Raw genomic sequence first — 16038 nt, 5'->3', positions numbered from 1 at the left:
GGGTGAGGGGAAGGAACTCTGTCTCAACTGGTGTGAAAGTACGTGAGTGGGCAGTTGTTGACATTCCCTGTCCATCTTTGCTGGGATACGCGACCTGGAGCCACCTTTGAAATCAAGAACAGAGACTAAACGGCCTGGCGGGCGTCCAGAAGGCCCCTGAAGATGCGTGCATGGACGCTTGAATCGCAGAGCCTATTACACGGCCCAGGAAGCACATCGGTGAGCTGGGCCTTGGGGGCCAAGGTGGCTCTGAACACCTGGGGCAGGATTACAGGTCCTGCCAACATGCCTGGCGCTTGGAGTGCTGACATGGGTACGTTCCCTGGGAATTTCTTGCCATTTGTAATCTTTGTTCTTTGATCTTTGCTTAATGGAAAAGAAAGCTTTGCGTGCTCACTGGAGGGTCTGGCATTCCAGGCTGGGAAGTGGAGCTCAGGCAGGCAAACCTGAAAGTAGCACTGAACTGGTCCGGGGCTGCAAATTAGTATATTCTACTTTGCTGCCAGAGTGGGTGATGATTTTCCAGGCATTTTACATAAATAAATCTAGATAATGGTATCTAATGTCTCACTCTCTGTCCCTGTCACAGAGAAAGGTAGGGGGGCATTCTTAGAAGTTCAGACGTGTGCTTCAGCTGCTGACAAATAGGCTGAATCTTGGTGTCCGGGAAGAGGGAGCTCCAGACGCAGATGGGGCTCTTGGGAGGCAAAGGTGTCGTCTTTTTAAAAAAAGGCAATTTCCTCTTCTGAGAGGATTTAGTTATTCTATGCATTACCTCTGAACTAATCAGTTGCGGCCCTGAGCACCGAGAGTTTGCATTGATCACCAGTGGGGACACTGTAGAGAATGAGTTCTTTTTGGGGACCTTGGGACCTTGGGTGGAGATGCTCTTCTAGTTCATTCCAGACAGCTCTTGTGAAGTCAAAGATGACCTGGCTTAAGGGTTTTACAGCTCCTGGCCTTGTAGACCCTTTGCTGCTTCTGAGCAAGCCTGTCTCTCCACCAACAAAAGACATTCCAATCCCTCAAGATCCAGTAAGTCAGATCTACTCTAAAAAGGTGTGTGTGTGTGTGTGTGTGTGTGTGTGCGTGTGTGTGTGTGTGATAAATTGACCTTTCCTTTCCCTGGTGAGCAAGGAGGTTAGGACTTGGGTGTTTGGCATGGTGTTTTTAAGACCTGTGGAATTATGCTCAGAAAGGAACACAGTGGGATGTGCTCAGAGAGATGCACCTGAGTGTATTTGCCTTATCCTGCCAGCCCTGGAGATCCTGATATGGGATGTATTTTCAAAATGTGTTTTGTGAGCCCACCCCAGCAGAGGGCTTTGGCTGAAGAGCCCTTGACCGTGGATCCGGTATGACTTCCCTATCTGCTTGTGTCCTTCATTCTATTTTTCTCTGTGATTTAGACTTTATCTGCTCTTTCTGATGTTTGTCCTTTGCCCTTCCCCCATTTCTCACAGTTCTAGAGGCCAGAAGTCCAAACCAAGGTGTCTTCAGGATTGGTTCCTTTGGAAGCTGGGAGGGAGGGATCTGTCCCAGGTCTCTCCTTGGCCTGTAGGTGGCCTCCCTGTGTCTCTTCACATTATGTCTTTGTGTCCAAATTTCCTCTTGTTATAAGGACACCAGTCATATTAGGTTTATTTCAACCATCATGACCTCATTTTAACAAGATGGCCTCCATAAAGATCTTATGTCCCAATAGGGTCATATTCTGAGATAATGTCAACATATGAATTTTTTGGGGGGGGGACACAATTCAGCCTATAACACAGACCACAGTTAGCTATCATCCCCCATCTTTTAGAGAAGGAGAGTGGGGCCCCAGAGATCTTTGGGGTAGTCTGGTTAACCAGTGGGGCCCTGGGAATGGACCTCAGGTTCCTGCTACCCTTGCAGGTACCAGGCTTCATCAGAATCCAGGTGTGTGAAGGAGCTCCGAGGGCCCGGAGTGAGTGTACTCCAAACGGGCATAGAGTTGGTGTCAATATCCAGGTGTCAAGCTCAGCTCTCAAGTAACGTTTTAAGAGGACACGTTACTCAAATTGAACTGAGGATTCTCCCTTCTTTCTTGTCTGCTCTGAGGGCAGTAATGGTACTGATGGTCACGGTTACAATTACCACTACCACCTACATCTGGTGAACGTCATATACTTCTGCAAGCCTGTTCTATGCTTTACCAATTTCCATCCTTACCACCACCCCGTGAAGCAGATTCAGGTTTAGAAGCCCTTATCAAAGCCCCTGGGGCCAGATGTATTTCAGAATTCAGAGCTCTGCAGACTTGAGAAAAGCAACTACAGTGCTTGTCTTGTGTATGACATAACAGCCCTTGTGGGTTCAGGGGCAGCATTTGAAATCAAACAACAAAACGTATAAATATTCACACAAAACTGGGTCAATGAGGATAAGCCATAACCTCTGATCCATTCAAGTCAGATTCTGCTGCTGTTGAGTTTGGAAAAACTTTTGGTTTTTTGAGATTCTTGAATTTCAGGTGTGTGGCTAAGGGATCACAAGCCTGTTGCTATTATGGTCCCTGTTCCCAGATGAGAAGGTGAAGTTGCCCACCTGCCTGTGGAGGTGAGCTGGGCTTGGCACTCAGCAGGAGAGGACTGATGGCAGGGCTCTGTCTAGAAGAATCTGGGTGCTAGTTCTGAGCCCCAGTGATTCATTCTGTGCCTCCAGGGCTCATTGTTCACCCTCCCTGTAGCTCAGTTCCCAGTTTTGCTCTGATATGCCCACCTTGTGGCATTGCAGTGAGAATAAAACAGACTTAAGAGGGGACAGGAAGGGGTCTGGGTTTTGTGGGGCTTGAAGCTTGTGAGACTGTGAAGGCACTCTTAAAGAAAAAGAACGAAAACAACAGACATAAAATTAGACACAGAGTAGATTTTTCTTTAGGATAAGAAATCACAACAGATTACAAATTTTAAAAAGCTGCCAGATAAACTGGAGGTGGGAGTGTGTGAGGGGGAGCTCTCTGTGCTTTCTGTTCAATTTTTCTGTGGACCTAAAACCAAAAAAAAAACAAAAACAGTCTATTAATTAAAAAAACAAAAGCTGCCAAATAGTTCAGACATCACACAATCTAGAAAGGGAACATGATATATTTTTTAAATCAATTACCTGCCCACTCTTTATCATACTTTTTTTCCCTACAAGTTTTGGGCTGTGGATTCTTTGATTTCCTTTTCACATGACAATGATTTTGTAATATATTTATAGAGAGCCTTTAAAAATCAAATGTAAAGATGATGCAGTCTTCCTTCTAGCGTGGTTGATCAAGTTGGCTTTTTATAACTGAAAGCTTAGAAACGTTCCTCTCGGCTTTGCAACTGTTTATTGGTAACATGGTAAATTTTTAGGATGGTTGACAAATTTGAGGTACCTTTGCCAAGTTTCTTCCAGATCTGTGCCTTTCTTTAGCCAGGAGGACAGAGCAGGTGAGGGTTCCAAGCAGCCTGGGGTGTTAAGGGACGAGGGGTCAGTTGCACTTTGTCTGGTTCTCACAGTAATGGTGATGCCGTGTGCCTTCCCACTGTAGGGTCAGCCCTGCTCTGGCCTCTAGAACAATCTTTAAGTAGGAGGATTTTTAGCAGCCCCGTCTTCCTGAAGCACTGGCTTTCATTTGGGTTCTAGACCCACTCCTGTTCTGCCTGCTGGGCGTCTGTTTGAATTGGGTACATAACATTGCCTAACATCCCAGCCTTCTAAGAAGGCAGGCCAGTCTGGCTACTAAGCCCTCCCTCTCTATAGCCTCCATCTGGACACCCTCTTTGTGAAGGATGCTGTGAGCTGCCTGCCTGAATTTCTGAGTATGTTTCTCTCCCTCAGATATGAACTCCTTGATGGCAGAGGTAGGTTTTTTGTGATTGCATGTTTGTGACCCCATCAACCAGAATAGTATCTGGCATAAAATTGGTACTTGGGGGCTTCCCTGGTGGCGCAGTGGTTGAGAGTCTGCCTGCCAATGCAGGGGACACGGGTTCGAGCCCTGGTCTGGGAGGATCCCACATGCCACAGAGCGACAAGGCCCGTGAGCCACAACTACTGAGCCTGCGCGTCTGGAGCCTGTGCTCCGCAACAAGAGAGGCCGCGATAGTGAGAGGCCCGCGCACCGCGATGAAGAGTGGCCCCCGCTTGCCGCAACTAGAGAAAGCCCTCGCACAGAAACGAAGATCCAACACAGCCATAAATAAAAAAAAAAAAAAAAAAAAAAAATTGGTACTTGGAAAATGTGAATGAATGAATGAATGAATGAATGAGACATGGAGGGTCAGGCCAGCTTTATTGAAAAGAGCATTTGGGAGCTCTTAGAGCAATAGGCATAGATGCTTCTGAGCTTGACGGGGAGGACTTGAGGGCTGAGCATGGGGTATGTGGGTATCCCTGTATTTTGCTAGGGCTGCTGTAACAAAGTACCACAAATTGGGTGGCTTATGGAAAAGAAATTGATTGTTTCACAGTTCTGGAGGGTAGAGGTCTGAAATCAAGGTGTCTCAGGGTCATGGTCATTCTGACACCTGTGGGGGAATACTTCCTTGTCTCTTCCTAATTTCTGGTGGTTTTCTGGCAATTTTTGCCACCCTCTGGCTTGTAAATGCATCATTCCCATCCTCCGTATTCACAGGACATTCTCCTTGTGTCTCTTCACCTCATCTTCCCTCTGTTGTGTGTCTGTGTCCAAATTTCCCCCTTTAAAATTTTTTTTTTAAACTTTTTAAATTGGAGTATAGTTGATTTACAATGTTGTGTTAATTTCTGCTGTACAGCAAAGTGATTGAGTTATACATATATATACATTCTTTTTTTAAAATATTCTTTTCCATTATGGTTTATCATAGGTCATGTTGGATTAGGATCCACCCTAATGACCTCATCTTAACTTGGTTAAATCTGCAAAGACCATATTTCCAAATAAGGTCATATTCTGAGTTACTGGGGGTTATAATTTTGAGACGTAATTTTTTAAGGGGAAACAATTTAACCCATAACAAACCCCACAAGGTTTCACCTGGGTGTTTTGGACATTTCCATGACTTTCAGGGGATGAAGTGGGGATGGGATGTTCTCAGGGACAGGAGAGCAAAGATCCTGGATGGAGTTTCTCAGTATTAGCTGGAACATGGGTTAGTGCTTATTCAATAATGGAAGAAAGACAAAGAGAGTGAAAGAATGAATGAACACATTCTGCGGTGTACCATCCTATGGAGATATCCTTGTGACTTCATCCTGGACACTCAGTATCATGAACTTGTCTGGACAGATGGTTTCTGGATGCTTCGGATATGCTGCTGCCAGCTTGAACTCTGGATGCCTACAACTGGGAAAGAGATAGACCTGCGTTCAAATCCTGGCTCCACTATTTTCCCGTTGTAGGTTGTAGATCAAGTTACTTCATCTCCAAGAATCTCCAATTTCCCATGTTGAGATGAGAATGGCGATAGTAATCTTATAGAATTGTTTAGCATTAAATATGATCATATACATGATACACGTAGCTTAGAGTGGGCAGAAAGGAAATGCTTGGTAATGATGAGAAGTCTTCTGTTATTGTCATATCTGGCTCTGTCTGTCTCTTCCATGGCTGCCCTCCTCTAGCTTGTTAATCTGGTTCTGGTTCCTTCCACACTGCCCCTTCCTTCTAGCTGGAGTTGATCAGGCTACGCCTGGCTATTCCCAGAAATAAGGTGATCAGATGCCCAGTCCCAAGTTAGGCAGGAAGCCTGACTTCTGGGCCAGATCTTCAATTAAGTGCCTCTATGGGGACTTCCCCGGTGGTTCAGTGGTTAAGACTTTGCCTTCCAATGCAGGGGGTGAAGGTTCGATCCCTGGTAGGGGAGCTAAGATCCCACATGCCTCACGGCCAAAAAAACCAAAACATAAAGCAGGAGCACTACTGTAACAAATTCAATGAAGACTTTAAAAATGGTTCACATAAAAAAAAAAAAAATCTTAAAAAAAATGTGCCTCTGTGGACTAAACTGTGCATTTTCTCTCCGTCCCCTGAGTGTCTTCATTTGTGAAATGAAAAGGTTGTTGGTCTAGTCCTCTCTGTGACCCTGTCAGTACCTAATTCATGTCCTTACAAATGCAGATGAGAACGGTTATTGGTGAGTATTATTCTGCTGTAGGACAATATTTTTACTTGTTGTTGTTACTGGCATAAGCATGGTGTTAAGACCTGTGGCATGAACAGCGATATAAGAACTCTTGGATTACAGCATACCGCAGAGGAAAGGGAACACAGTGTCTCAGACTCGACTGTGTCTCAGGCACTCTGCTCTATGCTTTGTGTACAGTATCATATCACATACACACCAGAGCCTCTAAGGAAGGAGCAGGGCGGGAAACTGAGGTCTATGGAAGCTGCATAACTTGCTGGAGGTCCCAGTGCTGGCAGGTAGGAAGGCCAGAATTTGAACCTAGGATACCTGACAGTCAGGTCCCTCTGGAAAGGCAGCTGGACCCAGAAGAACTGAGAACAGCGAACAGCCACGTGTCCACGCGCCGCGCGCCACCGCCCCCCCCACCCCCGCCCCGCACAGGCGCACAGGGGTGGGAGCTGTCTTGGGCTTGAGCAGTGGTCTGTTCAAGTAAGTTCTTATGAAAGCAACAGGCCGTGACTAAAGAACCAGACTCTCCGGTCGGCTAAGCTCCTCTGCATGAGAAAACAGGCTTTTAAGAGGATAATGAACTCAGCCTCTAAGGGAAGTGAGCAGGCAGGCAGCTGGTGGAAAACATTCCTGTGCAGATTTAGCCTTAGCTTCAATGCCCCTTGCAGCCTGCTTCTGCTGGCAAGGAAATGGCCTCACACTAAGGAGGAAATATCCGCCTTCCTTCCACCCTAAACCCTGGGAGTCATTCTGGCCATCCAGCGAGGTTCCCAGGTCATTTTCCTTTAAGTATTTACACTAAGTGAGTGCTTTTTGCTCATGAACACTCTTTCTCTCAAAAGGATCTTAAAATGGGACTCGACTCCTTTTCAGCTGAAGTTCAGTTAAGAAAATAAAGGCCAACTATTTCCATATTGCAAAGTGAGATGGTAGTGGACTGACAAAGGATGTGATTGGAAACTGGTTTTGGAACCTTAAACCCATACCCACTGGAGAGCATCAAAAGGGGCATAAAGTCAGGACATGAGAAGTTGGAAAGGTGGAGAGGGAGGTGATTGGAAATTGGAGCATTTCTTTGGAAAGAGCTGGGCAGTGATTTTTACCCTTGATGGCGGAGGAGCAGGGGATACTTTCTGATCCCAAATCTATTGAGAGGGATGCTAGTGGGAATTCGCAAAGATCTCAGCATGCATCCCCGGGTTCTTGAAAACCGCAGTGGACTGACATCTATCTCAGATTTGAGAATCTACAGAGCGAAAGGCTGTGGAGCAAAAGGCTGTGGCTGGAGCTGTCAGTAGGTGGCTCAGTGAACAGAGGGCTGCCTTTGGGAAGTGATTCTACCCCCACTGACTGAGGGCAAATACGAGTCATTTCCTGTGTGGATCAGGGAGAGAGAGGGAAAAAAACTGATAAGGGGCAGTCACCCAGAGGAGTGAGAAGAAAAAGGCTGAAGTTGTACCATGGTATGCCCAGGAGTCAAGGGAGAAATTGTAAGTCATCAGCCAGAAGAGATACATTTGTCTACATCAAGGGCACTGTAGCAACTCTAAACAAGACCCTTATAATAATAATTCATACTTGTGTAGGTCTTACTAAGGGCCGAGTGTTCTTATCACTAGTTTAGTCCTCAATAACTCTATGAAGCCTATACTATTTGCATCTTTATTTTACAGATGAAGAAACTGAAGCACAGAGAGGTCAAGTGACTTGCCCAAGGTCACACAGGTAAAAGTGGCAGAGCTGGGATTCAAATCCAGGCAGTCTAGCTCAAGAGTCTACACTTTTAATCAATACGCTGATGCTGAATCTGCCAGTAGCAATGAAGCCATTACATAGTTCTGTTGGAGGAAAATGTTCAGTTTCTCTGTCAGAACTCCATGAAGGAAGCTGGGATCCTGGGTGAGCTCATCCTGGCTGCCCTCTACTCCCCGAGTCCCCGACTCGCCCTTCGCTAGGCAACACCTCCCACCTTCTCTCAGCATGTTTCCCTAAAGGGCTGCGCTGGGGACACTGTCATCCCTCCTCTTGGTCCCCAGCCAACTCTAACCTCAGGGGCCTGCGGAACTCAGCACAATCTCCAGACGCTTCCTTGTGGCCCCTGCACCTACACAAGTCCAGTCTCAGTAAGAGCCCCTGGGAATTCTAGCTTCCTAACAGAGAAGCTACGGGTTCAAGTGTAATGCTTTTTGGTGCTAAAGTCAGGGGAGACTCGTAGCATTTTTCTATCAACTTTATCTCCTCTTGCACTGGCTCTGAGCCCTCAGTAGCCTGAGGCAGGAGACAGCTCTGATGTAGGGGGAAGATTCTGCACCTGGAGTGGGCTGATCTGGGGGGTCCTGAGCTCTGTACCTGGTACTCAGGTGCAGGCAGATATGTCTCCCTGCACGCCCCCACCCCCCATGCCATGTGACGTCTGCTGGAGGTCTTCGGATAAGAGAAGTCCTTAATGAAAGTGTTTTTGAGAAGACATAAAAAATCTTAAAAAATGCATATATATAGTGAATACACAAAAACGTGTAAACATCTGCCTTCATATAAAAATTTATATTTATTTGTATACATGTCTATGTGCATATATATATTTATGTGTGTATATACATTCATATAACTATCTCTATATCTATCTGTATAGCTATCTTCTTTCTCTCTCCCTCCACCGCCTCCCCATTTGCAAGATGAAACAGAGAATTTAAAGTCACGGGTGGTCCTTGAAGTTGTAATCCAACCTCTTATGAATAAGTGAGAAAACTGAGACTCAGAGATGCTAAATGATTTACCCAACATCACACAGCCAGGCACTAGCGGGGCTGGGACTGGTCCAGGTGTCCTGTCTCCTCCCAGCGCACTGCTCCTCCCCCCTCACCAGCTGCTTCTGTTTCCCAAGCTCTGAGTATGTTCTTGGCGAGGTACTAGGCACTTCTTCAGTGTTGCCTCAGCCAGCCTCTGTTATTTTATTTTTATAAATTTTAAAAATTTTATATTGGAGTATAGTTGATCTACAGTGTTGTGTTAGTTTCAGGTGTACGACAAAGAGATTCAGTTATACATCTATATGTATCTATTCTTTTTCAAATTCTTTTCCCATTTCAGTTATTACAGAATACTGAGCAGAGTTCCCTGTGCTATACAGTAGGTCCTTGTTGGTTATCTATTTTAAAATATAGCAGTGTGTGCATGTCAATCTTACACTCCCAATCTCTCCCTTCCCCCCACTTTTCCCCCCTGGTAACCATAAGTTGGTGCTCTAAGTCTGTGAGTCTGTTTCTGGTTTGTAAATAAGTTCATTTGTATCATTTTTTTTTTTAGATTCCGCATATAAGCGATATCATATGATATTTGTCTTTCTCCGTCTGACTTACTTCACTTAGTATGATAATCTCCAGGTCCATGCATGTTGCTGCACGTGGCATTATTTCATTCTTTTTAATGAGTCAGCCTCTGTGTTAAGAGGAGGGTACTGAAGGGCAGAATGGTTAAGGGACCTAGAAATACAATGGTCCGTGATAGAGCTTCCAGGTCTTTCTAATTCCAAAGCCTGAGTGCTTCAGAGGACACACAGGCCTCCACCTCGTGTGCCAGCTCCAGTTGGCTGGTAGTGGCTGCATGCAGCGCTTGGGGGCTGGGCTGATTCGAACGTGGCCTTTAGTCTCTGGGACCCTGGTCTGTATCCTGTTCACGCCACTCCTTGCAGGGAACCATTTGGAATTCTCAACTGAAAGGCTGCTCTTCCGAGCCCTTGCTGCTTGGTGGGCTCTGAACTCCAAGTTTACTCCTTTGAAGCCCTTAAGGTGCCTACATTTTGTTCAGCCTTTCCCCTACCAGTCACTGCCCTGGAACTGGCAAATGCTGCAGTGGGAGAAGGGCTCTCAAATGATGGCTCACCCAGCACTTCTCTTCACTGTGGGCTCTTGGTCCCTCAAGTCCCTGCTTCCTTGGCAGCTCTCTGATGCCTTCAAACAGGTATTTTAAATATCTTTTATTCCTCCAGTTGTTTTAGTAGGAAGGTCATTCTGCCACATGCTAATCCACTTTTACCAGAACTCCCCTACATTAAGATGTGGAGAGGGCTTCCCTGGTGGCGCGGTGGTTGAGAATCTGCCTGCCGGTGCGGAGGATACGGGTTCGAGCCCTGGTCTGGGGGGATCCCACATGCCACGGAGCGACTGGGCCCGTGAGCCACAATTGCTGAGCCTGCGCATCTGGAGCCTCTGCTCCGCAACAAGAGAGGCCGCGATAGTGAGAGGCCCGCGCACTGCGATGAAGAGTGGCCCCCACTTGCCGCAACTGGAGAAAGCCCTCGCACGGAAACGAAGACCCAACACAGCCATAAAAATAAATAAATAAATAAACCCAAAGTTTAAAAAAAAAAAAAAAAAAGATGTGGAGAAACCAAACCTGCAATTTCGATGCTAATTGAGTCATTTGAGAAATTGGCCTCCTCCCAGCGACTCCTCCCTGAACTAGGCTGTACCTCTGAAACCTCTCTACCTTTCAGCTAGGTTACACTGGCAGTTCCGTGGTGGAGCTCGGGACAGCCAGCGTTCTCTTTACATGAAAGACAATGGACACAATTTCTCTGGTGTTGGGGCCTCTAGCCAGCAAAGTTGGGTGAGTGTTACAATGCAGTCTCCAGGCAGAGCTGGCCATCTCAGAAAGCAATTGCTTCCCCTTCTATCATGAAGCTTTACATCCCTGGTTCAGAGCCAGGTGCCCAATGGCCACAGCGATGCTCACATGAAGCCTGTTAAGTCCACTTGGGCACAAGTTGACCAGGCAGGAGTGTGAGCGGATCTGAGGATGATAAACATCTGCCCCCATCATCCCACTGTCACCCTGTGAAATCTTCTGAGAAACATACCACGCAAGAGGGGCTGCTGCTGGCTGTGGGCTGTGCTTCTATTTCTCAAACAGTTGGCTCTAAATGGTCAGAATAAGTAATGATGTATAAAAGGAATGAAACGGTGACAAAAATGGACCCGTTTGCAAAGTGTTTGTACAGTATTTATGGCCCAGATACACCATTTAATGCTGTATTTGGAGAATGAGTGATGCTTTAGCGACACCCAATGCTTTGCTTTGCAGGAGCTGGTGACACGTAGAGAGGGCACACCCTTGTATTTGGGAGGGGCAGGATAGCCTTCTTCTCTGGGTGGCCAAGGGCAAAAGCCTCCTGGGCTGTAGCCCTCACTTCTTTTTCTTGTAAATTTGCATCTTTGTATTTTTGCAGCTTCCCTTCCTTTCCTTCCAGCCCATGAGGCATCCTTAGCGCAGCCACTGAAGAAGAAAATGGGAGGAAGACAGACGTTATCCGGGCATGGTGAGGCTTGACAGGGCGTAGATCACAGCTACGTCAATGACAAACAGGAGAAAGACCATGGTCACTGTAAAGTCAGACCTCTCTGGGTCGAAGCCCAGCTCTGTGACTTTCCTGTCCTTGGCCTGTCACTTAACCTTAACAATTTATATTTGTTAATCTTGATATGAGAACATTTAAACATTTCAAACTACATAAAAATATGACAAACAATATAAAATAGAAAGAAATTTGTTGACAACTTATTTCCAGAACATCACTATTTCTTATATTGCAGTTAAGCAAGAAGACAGCTTCCACAGCTCTCCAGAAAACATAGCATTCTTAGTGGAGTGTTATCAACAAAAATCAGCACAGTCCCACACAATAATGTCTTCAATTTATTATCTTTTCCACAGTGCAAGTTTTTCACAAACCATAAATCCTTTGCAGTTATTGAGTCTATAAACAAGTGCCTGAATTCCCACATCCTCCCAGTTTAGTATATGCTTGTGAATGTTTTAAGTCTCTCCTTCATCATCTGTTAAAGGAGGGCAATCGTGCCGACGCAGCAGCTTTGCTTCGAGAAGGAAATAAGACACTGTCCATGAGGAGTGACACATCCACATTCCGGCTTCTCAATTTCTCCAGCTTCCAATCATCACCAGCCTTTTATCACATGGCATCTTAGCCATCCCCGCCTTGCTGACGCCCTGCATCTTGTCACCACCAGAAAAAGCACCTCATCAGAAATCTTAGTTCTGAACGTCCCAGTCTCCAGCCCTTCCACTTGCTCAGGGCCCTGTTCTTCCACTGAATCCGGACCTCCTTTCCACATGGTCTCTGTCCTGGAGGAGGGCAACAAAGTGGACTTCCTGCTCCCATGCCTGTCCCCCTACCCTCTTCTCCCCAAATCAGAGATAGAGTGATGTCCTCAAAATTTTAAATCCCATCATGTTCTTCCTCTGCTTAAAGCCTTTCAGTGACTTCCTAAGTGGTACCCAATCAACCAAACTAACCCATAAATGCTGATGAGCACCTACTTTGTGCCAGCTGCCATGTTTCGTGATCTCAGTGCAAAAGATACGTGCAGAGCCTGCCGTCAGCTCCTCCTTGTACCATGATGGGAAATTGCCCACTATGTGTCTGGAACTATCTTGTTTCATCTTTACCATGAAGCAGATCATTGTCTTCATTTCTCAGGGGATGGAACTGATCCTCAGGGAGGTTAAAGGACTTGCCCAAGATCACACAGCTGGTGTGTGATCACGCCAGGAGCTCCCCAGCCTGCCTGTTTCTGCCATGCTGTCCTGCTTGGGTAGCTCTAGGGCCATGGCTTAGCCCCATCACTTACTCATGAAGCCAACACCATTACCCATAATAAACCCTGTGGTGTAACACAGGGCATTAAGACTTTGAAGTCACCCACCCCCAACACAACCCCTCTGTAGAAAATCTTAGGCTATTTCCCAGGCAAAAATCTATATTCTGTGTTGTCTCATTTTCTTGTTTCTTGCCAGTACCCTTACTCCAGGCTTTTGGTCTTATGGTCTCTTGCTTCTCACTGTCACCAACAATTCTGCATCCAACCATCCTGTGACATAGGTGAGATCTGATTATCATCACCATTTTGGATGAAGAAGACAATCAGGCTCAGAGAGTTTAATTTACTTGCTGGTGCCCAGCTAGTGAACAAGGCTTTGAGTAGAACAAGTCTTTGATCTCAGAACTTCTGCTCAAAAGATTCCATCCCATTATTCCTTGTGGCCATGTCACTGTCATTTCTGCCGGTGGAATTCTGCAGCAGGAAGGGCCAATAGGCTTCATCTAGTGTGTGCTGATGCTGGTTGATTTCAGCAATTCCTTGCACCTCTGTGTTGGGAAAGACTCTGAGGCTGCATTTAGACTCACCCAGAACCAGTGTCCTGATTAATTAGGCATGTCTGCTAAGTGTGGGGTCATGTATTGGCTGTTCCCAAAATTCTATATCATCTCTCATGTAACATAATGTGGCGGCATCTAGCACAGCGCCTGGGATGAAGTTGAAGCTCAGAAAATGTGGAATATTAGTTGATATACAGGGTTGTTTCTAGGGAAAAGAGTAGTGAAAAATACAAATTCCTTTAAAATACCAGCTTCTGCTCTTGTGTTAGATGGGGCTCAGGAAATAGAAACACTGGACTGGGGGTCAAGCATGGTAGGTGAGGTGGTGTAATGCAAAGAATTGGGACTTTGGGGCTGGCATCCCTGGGTTTGAAATCCCTCTCTGTCCTGTGGTAGCTGTGTGACCTTCAGCAAGTCACTCAAATGTTATAAACTTCAATTGTGGAGGCGGTAATGGTACTTATCAAATAAGGTTGTTGAGTGGATTAAATAAGATGATGTATATAAAAGTGACACATACAAAGTGTCCCATAGACATATGGATATACAGAAAGTGTTCCTGACATATAGGAAGTGTTCCACAGTTGTGAACTATTAATAGTATAGTGCATGAAATTCATAGCACAGTTCCTGGCACACAAAAGGCACTTGGAAAAGTTTTTCTTTCCTCCTGCTGCAAGGAACCAGGCAGAATGTTCTCCCTCTTCTGCCCCAGATCCTCCATCTGCAAAACAGAATCTGCTTGCTTCATGTTCAGGTCTTGGGGTGCCATGGAGATGTCTGTAAAGTTTACAGTCACCCAGATGACAAAAGCAAAGAAAAGATCTGGTCTCTTCTCAAATCATGACCTGCTTCTTCCATTGGAAAGATGCTTACAGATGGCCCCTGTTGGGAGGGGCAATGAGAGGCTGCATCCTGGGCTCTGGGGTTATTCGCAGCAGTTGCAGAAGGACCACCAGCATCCACTTTCAGGGCACTCTGCCGATGCTAAGCACCTCTTGGTTCTGCCCTGCATTCTCGCCTTTTGCTGATCAACTTGCAGTCAACTCAGGAATGTGCTCTGAGCAGAAGAGAAAGTCTAGGCGAGGTGGATGGGGCATTAAGAAAGATGGTTAATTTGCTGGATGCAGAGTCTTTCAGGAAGTGTCTGGAGAGTTTGAAAAATTTTAGACTGATGGACTAAAATAGATACCTAAAAGACTGCTTAGCACTGTCTTGCTAGCCTTCCCCATTTGAAGGTGCTCATAATTATTTCCCTGGATTGTTCTAGATTTTTGTGTTTTGGGCTCTTATTTGGAACTAAATTTGTTTTGAGAAGTGTGGGACTTAGTGGTGAAAAGCACAGGTTTACCCACCCATTCAGACGTGGGTTCAAATCATGATGTCGTTACTGTCTTGCCTCAGAACAATTAATTTACTCTTCTCTCTTCTAACCTGTAAAGTGGGATCATGACACTTCCTTAGAGCTTATTTGTGAGAAGAAAATAAAATAAATGAATGAATGGAAAGCACGTATCACAGAGCACAACCCGGAGTAGGTGATGGTGCCTGTCATTGATATTACTGACTGATCAGATTTTCGGGTTAGAGGGGGAAGAACTCTTGTTTAGAACTCAGAACATTCAGTTCTTCTGCAGGCTGAACAGCTCAGAAGTCCCCAACCTCCCCATACCCTGTGGAGATAATGCTATCGCTTTGCCTACCTTACCAAGTTGTGAAAATCAACAAAGTAATGGATGAGAAAGGCATGGTTAACTGTAAAGCATTATCCAAGTGGAAGCTGACTTTTTGGGGGGTTTATTGAGGAATAATTCACATGCAATAAAATCCATGCTTTTAAACTGTACAGTTAGATAAGTTATGATAAATGCCTTCAGTGGGGTAGCCATGACCATTGTCAAGGTATAGAACCGTTCCATCACTCCAAAAATATTCCCTCCTGCTCCTTTGCAGTAAATTCCCTTCCCCAATACCCAACCCTTGGCAACTACTGAGTGGCTTTCTGTCCCTGCAGTTTTGTCTTTTGTAGAATGTTATATAAATGGAATCACATGGTGTATAGTCTTCTCTCTGGCTTCTTTTATTTAGCATAATGATTTTGAGATTCACCCACATGCTTGTGTGTACAGGTAGTCTGTTCTTTTTATTACTGAATGATATGGCATTGTATGGTGCTAGAAACTGAACTGTGTCCTCCCTAAATTCATATGTTGACACTCTAAGCCCCACAGTATGATAGTAGGTGGAGATGGAGTCACTGGAAGATAATTAGGTTTACATGAGGCCATGTGGGTAGAGCTCTCATGATGGGATTAGTGCCCTTATAAGAAGAGACACCAGAGAGCTCTCTCTCTCCATGTCTCAGCTACATGTGGACATGGTGAGAAGGTGGCCATCCGCCAAGCAGGAAGAAAGCTCTCACCAGGACCAACCATGCTTGACACCCTGCTCTCAAACTCCTAGCCTCCTGAACTGTGAGAAAATAAATTTCCATCTTTTAAGCCACGCAGTCTATGAATTTAGTTATGGGAGCCCGAGCTGACAAAGACATATGGATAGAATTTTTTAAAAAAGAAATTATGGAATATTTCAAATATTTACGTTTCTCATATTAATTCCTTTAACACATACCAAAACATTTGATTATAAATATACTGTTCACAAGATCATCACAAGATTAAACATTATGAATTCAGAGCTCTGAATCTGTAAGACATAAAATTTCAAGTGCTGCCATTGCCT

This window comes from Balaenoptera ricei, chromosome 2 (assembly GCF_028023285.1).
Source record: "Balaenoptera ricei isolate mBalRic1 chromosome 2, mBalRic1.hap2, whole genome shotgun sequence".
In the NCBI taxonomy this organism is placed as follows: Eukaryota; Metazoa; Chordata; class Mammalia; order Artiodactyla; family Balaenopteridae; genus Balaenoptera; species Balaenoptera ricei.
The sequence above is the reverse complement of the archived record's forward strand: the minus strand, read 5'-3'. Positions refer to the sequence as shown.